The 16,547-nt window shown below is 46.1% G+C and overlaps 1 long non-coding RNA gene across 4 annotated transcripts; it reads left to right on the top strand.

Annotated features, from left to right (window-relative positions):
• The first annotated feature begins 5,417 nt into the window (after positions 1-5,417).
• Positions 5,418-16,533, top strand: LOC308073137. 4 transcript variants are annotated; one of them, XR_013931927.1, is made up of 3 exons: positions 5,418-7,708; positions 7,950-9,912; positions 10,652-16,533. It is a non-coding gene; the product is annotated as an uncharacterized lncRNA (long non-coding RNA). The 4 variants fall into 4 exon arrangements; XR_013931928.1 differs by having other exon boundaries at positions 7,950-10,782; positions 11,214-16,533; XR_013931929.1 differs by having other exon boundaries at positions 7,950-11,381; positions 13,605-16,533.
• The last annotated feature ends 14 nt before the right edge of the window (positions 16,534-16,547 follow it).

The raw sequence follows: 16,547 nt of genomic DNA, 5'->3' as shown, positions 1-16,547 counted from the left end.
TCCTAGGAATAAAACTCCAGTCTCAGGCAACGGAGGATGGAGAGAGCATTAGGCTTTTAAGAAGCAGACTTCAGACACTGCATCCTCAATTTTTCTGCCATTTAGAATGTTTCCCTAAGGTTTTACCACACATAAATGAAATGATAATTACAGTATTTTAATCCAATTAGCTCCCTTCATGATCTGGCAGGTGCAAATTGGAGATGGATCAAACTTCTTCTTACTGTGGATTATGCCTAGAGCCTCCTTAAAGCTGTTGTCTGGCCCTGTGTGTACATGCTGTACAACGTGTGTTACGGGGGAGACTGCAGCGAGGTCCTAAATTATGTATAGCATATGAATTATTGCTGAAATGCATCACTAAGACTTCACTCATCGAACGTTTCCAGATCCATGTGAGCAGCATGGGAAAAGCAAAGAATTTGCTTGCAGCATGGGCAAGGTTTTCATTTGCATGGATTTAAATGGTGTGTGTCACTGACAGAGTCACAGGTCACCCAGAGTTAACTTAATACATGCCCTTATATCTTGGAGGGAATGTATTTTTCAAGCTTTCATCTGATTAGCATGGAAATTACACTGGGACGTCTCTTTAAAATGGGTGCAGAGTTGAAAAAAGAGATAATCTTGATGTGCTATTTAAAAAAAAAAAAAAAAAAAGAGTCTTTGAAGGCCAGTGCAGCTGCCCTTCCACAGGCAAATCTCCAGCTCACATCTGGGAGAGCATCCCCTCTTCCTCCCACCCACTGAAACCAAGCAGCGAGCCCACCCTCTGCAAGGACAACATGAGGGGGCCACCTCTGCAGCCAGAAGAATGAAGGTGGAGGTGGCCTAAGCCAGCAGCATCCTATGGAGGACAGTTTCACGCTGCTTTGCCTAACACCTGTGGATATGGCTAAGCCACAAATGGTGGGAAACTGCCTGTTAAACCCCCAGCTCCAGACAGTGTGCATAACAGTAGGGTTTTCCTCTCCCAGTGCTGTCCTGATGTGGCCGTACTGCCTCAGGGACCCCCACAGCCCATGGAAAGGATGAAGAAATTGTCTCTTGACAAAACCCGTGTGACAAAACTCAATGGGGCCATTTTGACAATGTTATATCACCCATCTCTCAACCTGAGGCAGGAACAAAATGACACCTTTTCTTTTACTGTTTTGTTTTCATTTATTTTATGGAAGAGACTTTTGATGAGGAATGACTAAACCTCCAAATCAGCCAAGTTATATGGTTCAACTGTCCCTTGAACATATGGGTCTGTACTGGCCGGGCACCCACCTTTTACCACATGGATGCAATAAAGGATAACTTTGTTATCTTTGGCCTATTTTGAGTGGAGAAATATTTGTTTTGCCATTTAGCTTCTGATTTCCCCTTGGAGAACTGCTGTCAGCCTGCACCAAAAGAAAGCTCGTATGGCATTTGGAAATCTTCACTTCTTTGAAAAGGACTCAGTAAATATATGTCAGAATGAGGTTTCTTTCGATAGTTGCTGTTCAAATCCCTGCATGCTGACTGTATTACACACCCTTTATGTTGCTGTACAGCCATAATCTCCCATCTTCAGGACAGGTGGAAAGGGAATTTCAAGCTGCGTCTCCTTCAGTGTTAGCACTGAGACCCTGACTGCAAAGGCACCGCTTGCCCGTGAAGGAGGAGGAACCAGTCCCAGTGAGATTCTGAAGCTGAGCTGTGAGGGGTGAGCCACAAATCACATGAAATAATAATAAAAAAAAGGTACTAAATATTTTAAAACAAACTGGAGAAAGTGTTGTTTGCACATTAACAGTCTGTGAACATAAGGTGGTAAAATCCTGCCGGCAGTGGTTTAATCTGCTGTCAGGTGTAGAGACGCAGCTGCTTGGTGTGAGAGGGACTGCAGCGGCGTGGAGGCGAGCGGGGAAGAGGTGTGTGTTTGAACAAGAGCTGTACCATTAACATGAGCAGTGGAAATGCTGCAGAAACCCTGGGACAGACAGGAAGGACTGTGCCTTAAAGGCTCTATATAAGTTTATTGCTCAGCAGAACTGTGCACGTAGGAATGTATATTGAGGGGGGAGCGAAGTACCAGCTGGAAAAGATGTTCTGGGGGGCAAAGTGCACCCTTTCATGCTCTGTGGTGCAATATGGTTCTACCTTTTATTTCCAGGGGATGGAGGAATGCTGTCACCTCGAGTCGGGACTGAGACGGGGGTAGTCTGTTATCTGGTTTGACCTTGTGACTTGACGTCCTCTGCTTCAGCTGAAGTTCCCCTGTCTAATGTGGGGGTCAGACTGGCCACTGCTCTGACCATCCAGAGATGAGGTGCAAAGTGGGGATGTCAAGAAGCAATTGTGGCTGAGAAGGTCTTTGCTTCTGCGGGAAGAGTTGCGGTGGTGAATGATCAGATAAAGATTTAGGTTTGCAGTCCTAAACCACCCCATGAGGTTGGTCGGTTTGAGTTCAGCTCCTTATCTCCACGTGAATTTTTTATCACAAAAGCACAGACCACAAGCAGCAGAATCCTTGGCAAACTGAGGAAACCCATCCAGGAGAGAAGGAAAATTTCCCATGGTTGGTGAAACCAGAGTCAACAGAAAACTAGGAGCAAGGCAAGGGGCAAGGGAGATGAAAGGTAAGATTGCCTCTAGGTAAGGCCAGTAAAATAGTCAGATTTGAGTCCCATAACCAGTTTAGTGAATTTTTACTTGATGGCTGCCTAAAAACTCATGTCCTTCCTAATTTTAATTTGAAAATGAAAATGAGGCAGATCTGGAAAAAGCTCTTTTTTTTTTTTTTTTTTCCTCTCTGTTTATCACAGTGGTCTATCCCAGGCCTCCTGCTGGGAGGGCCTCCTACCTTCCTGCTGTGCCAGGCTATGAGGAGGTGGATTAAAAAAGCCTCTCCTTTGGGAATAGGTCCTTGTCGAGTCATGCCAGCTGTGAGGTTTGAGGGAAACCTTTTACTCATCCAATGTTTTGAGAGTGTGGAATAAATCTGTTCTTTGGGCAAAGAGAGAAAGAAGTGGCTGCTCCTTTGTTTGCCAGGCGATGGCTTGCAATGGCTCTGCTCATTTGGGGCATCTCCTTACAGACAGTGGCTGAAATGTCACTTGTGGAGTAAGGCACAGCACGTAAGGTGTGACTGTATCGGGGTCCATCTTCCCCATGTTGCACCTGAAACAGAAGTGGATGCCAAAATGGTGGTGTTTCCAGGGACCATGGAGATCCCACAGTCACGCTTGCCTTTTCCCCACATCAGTTACTTAGGAAAGAAAAATAAACCCTCGGAGCCATTTCTGTGGGAGCAGCCCTTTGATAGAGGCAGCTGCACAGGGGGCATCTCCCAGTGATGCCCTCTGAACACGAGAGGCTGGTGGTGACTGTTGGCACGTGAACATTTGAAGGGCTTCTCATTCCTGTCACAGACCTGTGTTCTCCTGGGAGGCTGCTCCTTTCCTTGCCCCTCCTTACTGCTGCTGAACTGTGCTTCCAGGTATCACAGAAGGACCAGGACACGGCTGTGGTCACAGAGGTGGAGAAAACACCCCAGCCACTACACCAGGTGAGGTGGCAGGAGTAGTAAGCCCCACGACAACTCCCTTCCGCCTTCTTGCTCTGCTACTTTGCTACCCTGAACATCATGCAACAAGCCAGAGCTGCTCTGTGTATGGTAAAACTAATCCTCCCCCAGGCTGGGCAGAGAGCGCTACCTCTGTGCTGACGGGGCAAATTTCTTGGTCGCATCTTTCGTTTCTGCCTCGTCTCTGAGTTCTCGGGAAATCTGAGCAGATCGGTGTTTGTGAGGCCGCTTCCTGCGGCGCGCCCCGCCTGACGTTGGCCAGCGTGGGCTCTGACGCAGCCCCGGCAGCCCTCTCGCAACCCCTGGCACCGCAGGCTGATGCCAAGACTTCTGCAAGGCTCACGCTGAAAAAAGAAACCAGACTCTGGTACCGACCAGAGAAAAGTCGGTTAAGGATGAGGGGTTTTGTGAGGTGCCTGTGGTCACTGGATGGGGAAGGTGGAAGTGCTCTAGGTCCTTGTTCATTTAACAGTGTCACGTTAGTGGGGAGAGGGGGGTTAGGGTCCCACCTGGACCTGGGCCTTGGAAAGAAAAGTCCTGAGAATGCTTTGGCTGAGTTTGGGCAGCAAGTAACCAACGTGCTCCCTGACTAAAGCCTTAAACCCAGAGGGGCCTCTGGCACAGGGCTTCTGCTTAACTGGGCTGCCAGAATTGCCATCTCCTGACTGCGTGACATGGCTGCACAAATGTCCTGCGTGACCGGTCAGACATCTCTGGAGCCCGCAGTCCATCTCACCTCGCAGGCGCTTCCTTCCCTCCACTGTGTAGGGAAACTGGGGTGCCTCCAGGTGGCAGCCCTGTCCACTCAAAAAGAGGGGTTTGGTTTTCCCTTGAGATGACAAGGAGACATCGGTAGTGGAATTAACTTGGGATTTAGTCCACCTTAGCAGCATGTTGGTGTGATGATGCTGTATGTGCTAGTAGTGATACTCCCTGCTTTCATACAATGGTCCAGCACCTGTAGGACTTGTACCAAACCAGAAGATGTGGGGTCTGCCAGCCCACGGACAGGGTGGGCAGACTGACCCCCCAGCCTCTGCGGCAGCCTTGGTCCTGCCCGGGACCTGCTGGCAAGAATCATGGGGGCGGAAGAACGAGCATGAAACCAAGCACAGGCTTTAGTGATTGTAGCAATTCATTGACTGGTTACAGACAGGAACCTGGAAATATAATGTAAAAATATATGTAACTAAAAAAAAACAACAACAAACCATTGAGAAGTAAAAACTGTGGTGGTCTATAGAAGCGATCGCTGCCACTGGCAAACAGCCTTCTGGACCTGGCTGGTAAGGTCAAAGTCTTCTGTGCTTGGGGCATACCTAGCAGCTATTGGGGAGAGAGGTGGAAAGCTCAGGCTTCAGCCAGCTCTGCACCACCAGGATTTAGGTGGTTGGGCACCACAAGCAGGTTCTTGGTGAGAAGTCAGATATCTACGGGTAGCAGCTGAGAGGCTCTTTGCAAAACCTGAGCTTGATCCCCTTGATCCAATCAATAACACCTTGAAGGACTTCTTAAAGGAGTTTAAAATAGCAATAAGTTGACAGCAGTAATGAAATTTGGGTGTTCCCAATATTTACAGCTCAGTTTCTAGTCCCCAAAAAAGGATCAAAATCCAAATGTTTTAAGGATCTATCTAGCTCATTGCTCACAGGTGCTTTATGGTATTGAAACATGCCCTGTTTTCTGACCAGAAAGAAGACTTGTAGGTTGATCATGCAGAATTTGAAGTTTTGCTTTAATGCAGTGAAAAAGCAACACAAAGAGCTGGTGTCTGAATTCTGGTTAGTCTAATGATAGAAGTCCCTTTTATTCATGCTTTTAATTAAGGATGAGGTTTTGTTTCTGAATTAAAGATGAGGTTTTGTTTCTGTCACAATGCACAGAATTATTTCTAAATTGTATTTGAGGCTTCTAGCAGAAGAGGTTAACTAACACTGTGAACTCATCCACCCAGGGGAGCTCTGAATTAATATGGTGTTTGAGTGGGGAGATCAAAGCACTGATACCAGATGAAATGCTATTAACAGTTTTGCACAAGCAAAAATCTTCCAGAAATTTCAGTGCAAGACATTGGAACTGAGCAATGGCTGTGGATGGGGGAAAGGTGGCTCCATCCCAGTGCTAGCTTTATTTGATGGTCAAAGCAAAGGCTGACGGGAACAAACCATTCACCGGTTGTGGATGTATTGGCCATGGTCAAGTATGTAATGTATCATCGGAGAAGTTGCACGGCAGGAGCAGAGGCAGCATGCTGTGCTGTCTTCTCCCAGATTCCCTGATGAAGACAAATGCTGAAATGTGTTGCTGTAGTTTGGATGTTTCAGCTTCCCAGCTTGTACTACAAGCCTCCTGCTTATTTTCCCACATTGTATCCCACTAAACAGTTCAGGAAGCTGCTCTACCCAGTGGTCGTTGGTGGAGTTTTTTCCCCTCTTTCTAACTAGAAAGCCACCCATCTGGCAATGTTCCCTTCCGTTTGACAGTTCTGCTGTTGATAGTAAAAGTCAAATTCTTTAAATAAGCTGAATTTGATTGCCATCCTTTCATCCCTTGTTGCTTTGCTAAAAAAAAAAAAAAAAAAAAAAAAGAAGTGTTCCAGATAGAGACTCTGCATTTTTTTCAAAGCCTGCATATCTATCTTACGCCAATATTTTCCTAACTCCACAACTGAGATCAAATCAACAATTTATAAAGGTAGGCTTAGGCCAGTAATTAAGCAAGAACTCTAGGAAAGAATTAAGTGGGATCTACAGCATTGACCTGTCCTTTTTCAAATGCCAAGTTTATATACGTGACCATGCATTTCAAATGGGTCAAGAGAGCTTGGTTGTAAGTACCCAACACATTGTTGTGAATTAATATTTAATCAAATGTACAACATAGGGCCGAATATTAAAGCTTATCTTTGATTTTTACTTTAATGATTTTCTTGGGTTTCTAAAACCCTCTGAAAATACTTCAGAGTATTTTCATATTTTATGTTATGTAATTATATAATATTTTAAAGAAACTAGATTTCATAAGTTTTACTCATATGATATGTTTCTTAGCTGTGATTAAAGCTACTGAGAATGTAAATCTACAAAGGGAAATCTAAGCATGACCTCATCAGCATAAAGTATGTGGGAGACTAATTTAGTTACATCCCTATTAGTAATGACAAATCAAATTGTTCCTCCTGTTAAATCACTAATATAGCAAGGTTTTGCAACTCAGCACATAGCACGCACAATAAATCAGTTCAGGCTGTACACAAATACTGATGACTGCTTTATATCTGGGTTAGTTTCTGGTTCCAAACTACTTCAGTGCAGTTCAGTTGAGCCATCCTAGTTCCCTTAATACCTGGAAAGAAAAAAACCAAAGTTAATCTCTACTCCCATGTACCGTTTATTAAGCTCTCAACATCTATAAGCCTGTAGCTGATTGCTTAGCAACCTCTTTGGGAGGCCCGGCTCACCTGATGCGCTATCGGCCGCTCTGCCGTTGCAGGGGAAGGGGGTGGACGAAATGAGGTCAGGCAGTGTAAGCTTACCCCGCGCCGAGGGCGTTCGCTCCGCTCCATAATGAAATTAATCAAGGTCGTTTAATTTGATCCTGTTTTATTGTTATAACATGAACCTATAATTTGAGGTAGCTCAGAGAGGCACAGTCTTATCTGTAATTATACCTTTATAATTACATTTATATTTTAAAGTAAACATTTTCATGTATTGCCGTAAATAGACTGTGTATGATAAAGAATAATGTTCTCTCATGCTGCTTTTCAGCCAGAGCTGCCTTACTGAAAACACGGGCTGTAAATGGGATGGGGGAGCGATTGAATTCAGTCCGTTGTGTGCTGTTTGGTTGGGTTTCATGAGAGTGTTTTATGTATCTTACGTCTTAAGGATAAAACTGAGCTTAAACCCCTATGCAGGCCCATAATCAAAGGCTAGGACAATTGAAAGAGACAAAGAACAACTGCTGTTTAGTCACGTTAACTTTTAAAAATTGCAAAGCCAAGGCAAAGAGCTTGTCTTCAGCTGGCAAAGCTCTAGGAGTTCGTGGCGGCTGAAAAACCACGTGCTGGAGACACCTCCAGACAGATGGCTGTGACAGCGGCGAGCAAGCAGCGAGGGACCAGCCCTGCCGATCCTGCAGGTGATGGTGAGGAAAAATTGCATTGCTTGTTCTGTGTTTAGCATCTCACTTGGTGAGACCACGATGCGGGTATGAAAGCACCTTTTGTCTGCACAGCCAATTTGGCTGCCTCCATTCCCCCCTGGGCTCTGCTCACCAGCTGTCTCTGCGGCATGCATATGAGCTCCCTCCTGTCTCCGCTCTGGAGCAAACCAACTGGTTTATCCCAAGAAGAAACCTTGACATAACTGACGGTGCTTTTTTCCAGGGCTGCCCAGACAGAAGAACCTGTGAGGAGCTGGACCAGACTTTACTCTGGACAGTCCTCCAACCATCCCAGGAGATCTCATGCCCACCAACCTCCATGCTCTGCTGCAGAACCCAAAACACCTTCAAATCCTGCTGCAAAAACATGATGCTGGCAGGCTGCCACCCAATCCTTTCATTGTTTGGAGAATTTCTAACTTAAAAAAAAAAAAAAGGAAAAAGAAAAAAAAAAAAAAAAGGTCCTTGATAAAATAATTATTGACCAAGGGTCCGTGGGGCTCTGTAGGGAGCTCAGAGGAGACCCAGGCCAAGTGCTACACAGCATGAAGGTAACCATTGCCCTTCAGAGAGTGCTGGTCCTTAGCGGTGTGGACACATGCCAGCCCATAGCAATGAGTTAATGGTGCCTCCCAGGCATTTTCCTAAGCGGCAGCGAACAGCAGCCTTTGCCAAGTAGCCAGCACTCAGCATTTCCTTTCTTCTCCCTGAGATATTTCTGGACTTTGCAAACCTCTTCTTCCCTGTGGCTCGGTGCTCCAGCAGAAGAGCGGTGAGGACTCTGGAGCTGTACAAGTGGGTGCCGCAGAGGCAGGTGATGCAGCAGGTCCACGAGGACAGGTCTGCAGAGGCAGAACAAGGGCACCAAGCGTGGGGAGCCCGGAAGGAGGGAAACAACAAGCCTGTGCAGGAACCAGAAAAATACAGTGACGTTACTGGAAGAAAACAGCTCGGACATGAATCCCAACCCTACTCCATTTTGAAGGGAATCTCCTGAAACGTAAGAAAACTAGAATTTATGCTGAACAGTTGAAAAGAAAAAGTTGAAATGTTTTTAGCGTGGTAAAAACTGAATTCAGAGATTTAGTGAGAAAGGGGGAGTGAAAGGGTCCTGAGTTCTTTACTTACCAATAACCTTAATGCAGCTACCAGCAATATCTTGAATATATGTCCCTCTCCGCAAACTAGTGCCAAAACTGGGCGCTAAACTCTGAAGGGCACAGTTGACACCGCCCTCAGGTACCTCTGGCTTAGCTCTCAGCAAATAGACATTTTCCATTTCTCATCTATATTTACTTCATATTATATATATAATATATTTGTAACTAAGCATCTGTCTATACTTGGCTTGTTCCCCTCTCTATTTAAACATGTACCTGAGAAGACTCATGAACAATTTGCAGTGAAGCCAATCATCTGTCACCAGCAATAAAAGCATTGATAGAAAATGTTCCAGTACATCCCTGCAAAATGAATATGTGAACACAGATTTGTAAAAGACGGACTAGAATTGAATGACAAAGGACCCGACAGGTGCTGCATGAACAAGCCACACAAGAACCTCAAGGCCCAGCCATCAGGTCAGTGTGCCTTCTTTTAGCTTGCCACAGCATTTAGAAGTGACACGGTATTTTTGCAACTTTTATTTTTCAGTTTCTCATTTGTGATGGTTTTATATGAGACCACTGCTATAAAAATACTTGCTCACCTCCAGATAAGAAAAGAAATTGGCTTCTCAAGATGTTTCAATTTGAGCACCCAAAACCAATGGTCATGCCTGAAAATTTTGTCTCCTTCACTTTCTGTGTTGTCCCAGGATCCTTCAGAGCAGATATCCCCCCTCCAAAAAGTTGTGTAAACACATACAGCCAAGTGATGGGTAACTGGACTCAATCAGAAGAAACTGGAAGGGCTGGAAAAGCTTTTTGTGCCTTGTTTCATACAAAGTCTGGGCTGGTTGGGGTGATATCAGTGGCTTCACTGGCACCACCTCCCAAACTGAAACCCATGGTTTCCTGGTCACTCTTACTCTTCTTCAGCACCTCTGGTAACAACGCATCAGCAGCAACCTTGGCTGTTTGAACAGAAGTCTCCTGTCTGCAGTCTGTTATTAAATTCTCTTATGTCTTTATTAGATATCAGATGTGATGAAAGAAGGTGATGTCTCCAGTGAAATCTTGCATGAGGTGTGGAGATGGGATGCTAATGGACTGGGGAAGACAGAAAGTCTATGAGTATAATGATCTACTAACACCCCTGTGAGAGTATTAAGATCCAGATCTCTTTTTTGGTTGTTGGTTTTTTTCCTCCCCAGTGGAAAAGGCACTTGGGCAGTATATAGAACAAAGTACTTATCTCTTCCCCACTCAGTAGTGCTCCTTCCTCTTTTAAGGATGTTTTGGTGTCTTTGCTTTTTATTATTTTGCCATTCTGCGATCTCGATTCCTTTTATGTCACCTATTGGTACAACCGATGAGTCCTTCTTTCCATGTGACAGCTTCATTTCTGAGAAAAATGGCAAAATGACTGCAGAATCAGCATTTTAAGAAATAGTTGATTAAACAGGAGAGGGAAAGAAGGATCCAGACTGCAGGACTAAACCCTGAGGAGCTGGTGCCAGGCAACACCATGGGGGCCTGCCCGAGGCAGGAGGAGGCAAACCCAGGGTAAAGAAATAAATAGGTTACAACATTGCACTGCATTGCATTTGTATGCCTTAATTTTAAAAATGTTAAAACAGAGGTAGGGTTGAAAGAATGTTTTTTTGAATTATTTAAGGGCATGTGCTTAAAAGCTCAGAAAATGCAGAGATATGGTTAAATCTATATGGTCAGGAATGTTGTGTCTACATTAACCTCAGCCCCTATCCCTCCTGGCATGTCCTGGATGCATGCACACGTCCTGCTCCTTCCTCCTTCCCAACAGGCTTCTTGTGAAGGTCTGCAGATGTATTTATGATACCAGTAGTGTTCATAAAGGCCAGTTTTCATGCCAGAAACTCTCCTTTCTTTCACCATGGCCACAGGCTCCCCCCATGCCATTGGAGCTCACACCAGGTAGGTCCTGCCCCCCCCCCCCCCCTTTGCTCTGGGGCTGCTGAGGCCAAGTCCCAGGAACACCACGGCTGTGCTTGGGAGCACAGGGTGAGAGCAGCCGCCTGGGAGAAGGGCCATTCACGTGGGCTTCTCCTTAATGAACCCTTGCAGTTTGCAGTATGGCCCGAAAGATGCCTTTTCAATTGGGATGAACATTAGGCAATGTCCCTCATTCTTAGAAGTCTGGGATGTATTTGAGGATTAAAGTGAATTAAAACACCCTGGAAGTTTAAACTGGGTTTTTCTTTTATTAAATAGCCAGGGAACCAAAGGGGAAGAAAAAAAAAAAAAAAAAAGACTTCTTAAAGATCTCTTTAAACTCATTTTTAGCTGTAAATGGAAATTTGTGGCTTTTTCTAACCCGGAATGCATTCTGCACTGCAATGCTGCAGCCCAGGGAAGGATGTGCTCTGCTCTGTGTTCTATATATGATAGAAAAAGGATCTTCCCCTTCAGTGCAAATCCCAGCCAAAGCTACATGGGACGAGGACAACTGGTTCTGCAAGAGAAGTCCATGTACTCCAGGATCGTGGCTCACACCCATCTTGTCACACTTTCAGGTCTGGCTCCAGTTTGCTCTCCATAAGCAGCTTTCCCCTGCGTCTCTCTGGGTGGATGCACACGCTCACAGTGCCGTTGGATGCTGCGCACACACCCCCCCCTCCCCCTCTTTGGGAAAGCAAACTGAAGTGCAGTTTGCTCTCAGAATACATCTACATTGCAGCTGTTATTAGCTGGCGCTCGGGCTCTTCTGAGCTCAGCGGTCAGAGGCAGCTGCTCGTTAACTGCACAGAAACCTGTGCCTTTACGAGGAAGGTGTGTTGTCGTTGGCCGGGTGGGCTGTGTTTCTTGGATTGCCTCAAAACTAGTTTTCTGCTTTAACAGACTTGAGTGGCTGGTGATCTTAACATTTTCTCTAATTGCTGTTTAACTTCAGAGCTCTTTTAATGTGTGTAGCAGTAGTACTTAAAAATAAAATATTATACCAGAATTTAAATAATTAAAAAAAAAAAAATGATCCCAAGCCTTTACACATATAGGGAGAGACTTTAACAGGTGCGGAGGTTTTTAGGCACTGGGTTTAAAACAGCATAAGCACAGAAACAACAAAATTGGCCATAAGGGCAAGAAAGGTGGTGTCCTGCGACCCAGAAAGCAAGCAGTCTGTGCAAATTTCTTTTTAATGGATTTCTTAAGGTGTTGAAGGAGACTTGTTGGTTAATCTAACCTAAATCTAAGTTTAATTCCTGGTTTGCTACAGCTTATGATGATGATCAGGAGCTGATGTAGGATTGCTGGAAATGGATAAAGTGCTAGTAAACCCCATGACGATTTAGCTTTGATTTGCCTAAGCGCAGGATCAGTGCGTTGACTGCTGAGCTGCAATTAGGACCTGGCTCTCTTCTTGCTGGAACCGGCGTCAGGGTAAATCTCTGATTCAGCACAGTATTTTGGCACAAGCCGAGCACTAAATGCACAGGCAGGACAGTAAAGCCTCTTACTCCTTTGTAGCCCACTCTCGCTGCCCGGAGCTCTGTGCACACCTCTCCACAGCTGTCCCTTATGTATGAGGCTTTGCTCTCCTGCCTTCAGACCTATGAAGAGCTGGGAGATGCAGGAGGGGTGGCAGACCTGCGGAAAGCCCGGTCCTCCCTCCTGTCCCAAAAACGAGAGGGAGCACCTCCAATGGAGATGACTGATGTTATAACCCCACAGCAGAACCGCAGGCAGGCACCTTTTCATAGCCTGCCCAGGCTGCAGGTAAGACAATGACCAAAATTGTCCAGATAACATCCAACTGGAAATGTAAGGTTTTGGCTTAAAGAAACTGTACGCCCAGAAAGTCTGCTGGGGAACAAAAAAGCCCAAGAAACTACAAAAAAAACGTAGGCGCTCCACAGTGACATAATTGTGTGACTTAGCAACACGGCTCCCATGGGGAATAAGTAACGCATCCAAGCAAACCAGTCATTTATTGCTGCAAACCCTGGCATGGGCACAGAGAGACCTGCACTCCTGCAAACAACCCCTCAGCAGGGGCAGCTCTGCAAATCTTGTCATCTTCTAGGAAATCAGTCTTGTGTCACGTTCAAAAACCCTTCCTTATTCCTGATGCCACAAGTCAGTGGAGGCCAGAGGATGAATGGGGCATTGCATCCCCAGGGGTCTGTGTCTGCTGGGGCTAAGCTGAGCTGTGATCCTGCCCTTCGGGGAAGCGGAGGAGCTCGGATCCGTCTCAGCCTGGCTTACATCTTTTTGCACTACCAAATACATGTATTCAAATTTTCCGTGCTCAGATGTCTACAAAATAATACAACACCCCTCCTCTGCTCGGGTTGTCTTTTATAAGCACTCAAGAACAGCGTAAACAACTACCCCATGCTTACCATGAATCATGCCACAACCGTTCCCCTGCAGCAATACAGATAAGCGCTCCTGCTGCAAGCCCTGAACACAAATTTATCAGCCAAGTTTCTCTCCGTTGGCACGACCCTTTTGTGATATCACACATGAGCCAAATTAGTATTCTTGGGATGGCAGGAAGTGCTTTTTTCTCCAAGTATTTCCGCGAGCAGCCAGGCTCTGGTGGTGCGACCGACCCCACAGAGCCCTGAGCACAAGGAACAGCTTTTCCTGATCTCCTTCATCTGTGGCTTGGCTGAAGGCTGGGGTGGGCAATTGCAGGCATGCTATGCCTTTTTTTTTTTTTTTTTTTTTTTCTCTCTTTTTTTTTTTTTTTTTCTCTGGAAGAGTTGATTTGGGATCTTGCTTCTGTGTTTCAGGGTCTCCACACGCCCTTCCCTTTCTGGCCATCAGCTGCCAGCAGGGCTGCAGGAGCTGTCTGAGACACGGACTCCTTCAACAATGGAGCAAAATGATTTTTTCGTAAGTGAAGGCCTACCATATAAAGTGAGACTTACCTCAGCTGCTGAGTTCCCTTGTGTTTTGGCTGGCTTTTAAATGTCTTGGGATGTGTATCTTTATTTGCAAATAATTTTCACTGAGAAATGACTGAGGGCCTCTGGATACAGCTGTTCTCTAAAATCAATGACACTTTTGAGCCATCAACGCCTCCATCCCAACTGTAACTCAGCTGTCCTGTAGCAGTTAAATGTAACCAGGAATTAAAATACTGGGTTTGGGGGGTTTTGTGTGTTTTGGCTTCTTTTGGGTTGTGGTTTTTTTTTTTTAAATTCTCACTGTGAAGCACTGAGATTTTATGTCTTTCTATCTTTGAGTTCAAACTAATGCCAAGGGAATCATTCAGTGAATGCTACTAAATATTTGTTCAGGATGGGAACCTCCAGCACTGCTTCAACTGAAAGATTTTCTTCTGTGCAGTCTTGACTGACAGAGTTGTCCTCTCCTTTTGTAAAAAGCATATTTTCATGCTGTTGTTTCAACAAGACTTGAAGGTTTTGCATGCCTGGGGCCATTGTGTAGCTGCTGGAGCTCTGCTCTACTGGCAAACTTTCTTCGCTTACAGGTTATTAATACTTTCTTCATTAGCATTTTAACATTGCAAAATGAAAACCGCATACATCAGTGATGGACATTGGAGATAAGTTTGTTAATGTAAAGCATCATCAGTCATGACAATGAGCAGGTAGCAAATGTCTGCTCTCTGCTCCACCCCCAAGCAGTTGCAGGTGGTCCAGCTGTTCGTCAGCCTGGTTTGTAAAGTACCAGGTAGTGGTATCAGCCCAAAAAGTCTTTCATCGTAACATTTAAGATCCTTTCTCAGGTGTGTCTACTCTTTGTCACCCAACACCCTCCCCTGATTTGTGTGTGTCTGTAAAAGTGTTAATAAGGCAGCTCATACGAAGATGCCCACAGCTTTAAACATATTTAACTGCCCTTGAGATGCTAGCCTCATTCTAGGGGGGAATCACCTTCTTTTCCGCTTTCTCTTGTCTGTATTTACTCTGTGTGGGCTCACCAAAACCTGTTAGCAGGAGCCATCATCTCAGGAACAAGGGCATGGGAGTGGACACATACCTACAGCTGAACATCTGGCAGAACCTCTGGTGCCAGCTGTGCTGGCTCCCAGGTCCTTCCACCACTGGCCAAGCCTTACACCGCCAGTCCCGTTGTGCAAGGGATGCGGGAACTTGAAGGGGAACAAACTGGAGGTAAACGCCTTGCAGATGTGAAGCAGAGCAATCGGAGCAAATCTTCATGGGGCTGCATCTGTTGGTACCACAGGCCAGCATGAGCAAGTGTTTCCATTTCTCTGCTGGTGTGTCTGATGTTCAGATCTATCTTATGCAGCGCAATGTCTGCGGCACTGGAGCAAGTATCCACACCTTTCAGCAGAGGGTGTCTAATTAAGCTCGTGAACACTAATTGCTTAGGCTGAGCGTGGATGGTAAGACACCCTTTTGCTTGGGAACCATAGAAAAGTTACACGCTAGGGCTGTGCAAGCTGAGAAATGTGTAAATAGAACAGATAAATTATCCTCTAAGTTACAAATGGGCTCAGAAGTAGAGCTCCGGCCAACCTTTGCATTAGATGGGAACAGCTGCATACACCAAAGCCTCCAGATTTCCATAGAAACTTGGATCAGCCATAGATTATCTTCATTTTGTAAATGTTTTAATTATTATACTATGATACTGTTCTGTAGGGATTGCAATGCTGAAGCCAAGGCTCCGTGGAAGCCACATTTTAAAAGCAGTTTCCCTAGACCATATTTTAAGGAAAGCAATGCTGCTTTAGGATTAAGACTTATGGTTTCTGATAGATTTTCTTTTTTTTTTTTTTTTTCCATGCTACTGCATGCACTCTTTTAAATAAATAAACTCCCACTGAGCTTGTTACTCCAGTGGGACTGGATTGAACTTCCCAGGCATGCATGAATTATAAAGTCAGATATATGTTCCTGCGGAGAGGAGAATTACTTGCAGAAACCATCTACTGATGCACGTAGCCTGCCTCAGTCACTTGAAAAATAAAACCCTGGGTGCGTGCGGGTGCAAAGAGCCAGTGCTGCACCCGGACGGGAACCAGCCCTGCATTGCCCCACAGAGATGTGTCACTCCCCGGGTGTTGCAACCCCTCCGCGTTGCGGCCGGGGAGATGGCCCTGCAGATTGCGAAGGGGTTGACAGGATGTGGCTTCTGCCTGCGCGGCAGCTGCACCGGCGCCGATGTTTGTAAGATCAGGTACCGCCGTGGAAGCGGAGTCCGGCAGGCGGCCCCGGGAGATCTGGTTAGATCAAAGGCTTTCCCACGGTGAGGGCTCCCGGCACGGTGGCAGCGGTGAGCGTGTCACCGGTTCCTCCCCTCCGCCCTGGGGTCTGTGCGCACCCCAGCACCAGTGGGCTGGAGAGGTCGTCTTCGCCTTAGCTTTTGCAACAGCAGCCTGAGGATCCAAGCTGCAGGCGTTGCCGTTGCTTGATGCCGTAAGGTGTATGCGGGTCGTCCCGGTGTGGTGCAGACACAGGTGTGAAGGTGCCCGTGCGGCTGGGAGCATGCCCCCAGTCTGCCCTGCCTGCGGAGAGGGGCTGGTTGGCTCCAGCAGTGGGTGCCACCACCAGCACTGCCCTGCTGGTGCTCTGCCCCTGCCGGGCTCCTCTCCTTGCCCTTTCCCTGCCTATCTCCCAGGGATGCAAGGTCCTGAGAATCAAACCTACCCCTGTGCTAGAGAATATGCCCCTTAAATAACATATCTGCCTGGGACAGAGTCAGTCCAGTCTCTCAGACAAGGTGAAGCTTCCCCCGCG

The sequence above is a fragment of the Falco punctatus genome, assembly GCF_963210335.1.
Source record: "Falco punctatus genome assembly, chromosome: 1".
NCBI lineage: Eukaryota > Metazoa > Chordata > Aves > Falconiformes > Falconidae > Falco > Falco punctatus.
Note: the sequence above shows the minus strand (reverse complement) of the source record. Positions and strands in the feature narration are given on the sequence as shown.